The sequence below is a fragment of the Macrobrachium nipponense genome, chromosome 12 (genome assembly GCF_015104395.2).
Source record: "Macrobrachium nipponense isolate FS-2020 chromosome 12, ASM1510439v2, whole genome shotgun sequence".
Taxonomy (NCBI): domain Eukaryota; kingdom Metazoa; phylum Arthropoda; class Malacostraca; order Decapoda; family Palaemonidae; genus Macrobrachium; species Macrobrachium nipponense.
In genome coordinates, this window is record NC_087205.1 from 77446729 (window position 1) to 77449204 (window position 2476).

The window sequence follows — 2476 nt, forward strand, 5'->3', positions numbered from 1 at the left end:
CCCTTCCAGACCAGTATGAGTAACGAACCCGACGGAGAGGAAGTGTCAGATTGCCCACTCGGCACATTTCCTGCCCAATTCCACTTTCATCCTTCAAGAGGCGGTTGCCGACTCAAGATCCTTTCTCGTAAACTCGGGCATAACAAGGCCGTGTGGGAATTGGAATTCTAGGACCAGAAGAAGAAGGATCGTATGCTTAGTCCCTGGCTTGGAAAAGGAAGAGACACAAGGGGACCCAAGGACTCGCGAAACGGGGCGGGTAGGAGAGAAAGAGAAGCGCGCAAAGAAAACGAAACGGCCACAGCTTCCCGTCCTCTTCGGGCGAAGTTAGTCGTGATCCAGTGGGCTGACCGAACGCGCGGCTCACCTCAACTTCCCAAGGAGTAAGCGAGTCAGTGTGCGAGCGGGAAATAATCATAAACCGTAAGGAACCTACCGTGCTATTCAATCATGGCGCATCGTTAACAGACTGATGGGGATGACGTTTGACTTTTGCATACAAATATTTTGGACTCTTACTTTTGATTTCACTGAATAAGAAAAATCGCATAGGCTGATGCAGTTACAAAGGTGAGTGTCAACCTACCTCTCCATTTTATTCCTAACTGAACATTGTTGTTGTAGATGATACTGGCCTTAATTCTACTTTTCATCTTTCCATTGGCAATGCCATAACTTTTGTAATTTAAGCATTAATAGTCTTTCACCATTATATCAGTGTTACTTTAATCTGATAGGCTAAATCATAGAAAAATACATACATTTTATATTTTTTATATATTATATATATATATATATATATATATATATAAGCTTATATATATATATATATACATATATTGATGTTACTTTAATCTGATAGGTTAAATCTTAAAGAACACATACACACATATATATATATATATATATATATATATATATATATATATATATAGAGAGAGAGAGAGAGAGAGAGAGAGAGAGAGAGAGAGAGAGATATTACTCCTCTTTGTGTGATATCATTCAGAGTTACTGATTATATACTGAGGACTTTCAAACCGCGCAGAGCGACTAGGATGCTATAATTTTCCTTTTTCTTGGCATCCCCAAGGCGTGAAGAGCGGTTGCAGCTGACCTCAAAAGACGCTCATCTGCCATTTACTGGACATTTCTCCCAACCAAAAAAGTACAAGGACAAAAAAGTACACAACCTTATGCGGAGACCTCATGCCCGTTGATGTACCATGATGGGTCCGTGTGCAATAGTATTTCTTTATCCCGAACCTCTCAACAATTCCTGGGGTAGCAAAATATATATATATATATATATATATATATATATATATATATATATATATATATATATATATATATATATATATAATATATACTATATGCTTGTATATTAAACTCGTACTCGTTTTTTAGTTAATGGAGATTCAAAAAAACCTACAATGGCCGATTTTCATAAATGAAAAAATGAATTTAAGCCTAATGAAAGCTAAACCTTGCTAAAAACATTTACTATTTTATAACAGACTTCACTCACCTAGAGCCGAATATATTTCAAATACAGATTCTGTATTAATTCGGTAATGAACCTGAGTATAGCTAATTACATGAAATTTTTCTTTCATGATCAAGATTGAATATAATTACCTGATTTCACCGTCGCTTCGTTGAGGTTTTACTTTTCCACTTTTCCTTGGTATAGAATTTCCTCTGTGAAAGTGACTAAACTCTGAATCTCCCTGCTACGCCACTGGTTCATTCCTGTTTGTTTGCTTCCGTTTTCCCTGATGCATACTATCTTCGATGTTACTTTGGTTTGGTATCTACGCGTCACCTACTACGAGGTCGAGTACTAAGCACGGCTGAAGCTCCTTGGGACGCCGAGTTTAGTACTAGCCCCTCGGGGATCTAAGTGTTATATATACCATTGCTATTTTGTGTGGTCGACAAATTATATTAATAAACGGTAATCTACGTGCGGCAGTCCACTTCACACTCACCAAACAGTGTTTAGTACTAGCACCTCGGAATAGGTGACGCCTAGATAACAAACCAAAGCAGCACCCAGTTTTCAACGCATCGAGAAGGAGGAGGTAGTATATCGCTTCCGTAAAAGTTCACCTTCAATGTTTATTTTTAAAGCATATGTTTTTCCCCATTGTATTGCCCTTTGCATTCAGAACCAAGAAGTGTCTCGTTACTAAGGACATTCACTGCAAATAATAAAATACTGAAGAAGCGATATTCAGAGAATGAGCTTGAAACGTGACGTTTGGATATTTTTTTTTTCAGTATATTTGACGATTAAACTTATCTATTTACGCCAATCAAATAAATCCGACCCACAAGACAATAAGCACCTTAAAAAAGATTCTTCCTACATCCCTTTTGTCCACATTTACCAAAATATCATTATCCCATTGACGATTTTCATGAACGGTATTTCTTTTGCATCTTACATCAATATATCTTATGATTGCGTATC

The 2476-nt window shown here is 37.3% G+C and overlaps 1 protein-coding gene across 5 annotated transcripts in view; it reads left to right on the top strand.

The window, feature by feature from the left end:
* Window positions 1-311: 311 nt before the first annotated feature.
* LOC135224607 (QRFP-like peptide receptor) overlaps window positions 312-2476 on the top strand; it is a 338517-nt gene continuing 336352 nt past the window's right edge. For all 5 annotated transcript variants that reach the window (XM_064263769.1, XM_064263770.1, XM_064263771.1 and 2 more), the window contains exon 1: window positions 312-570. The gene's annotated coding sequence lies outside the window, so the exon portion shown is untranslated. The remainder of the gene's footprint in view (window positions 571-2476) is intronic.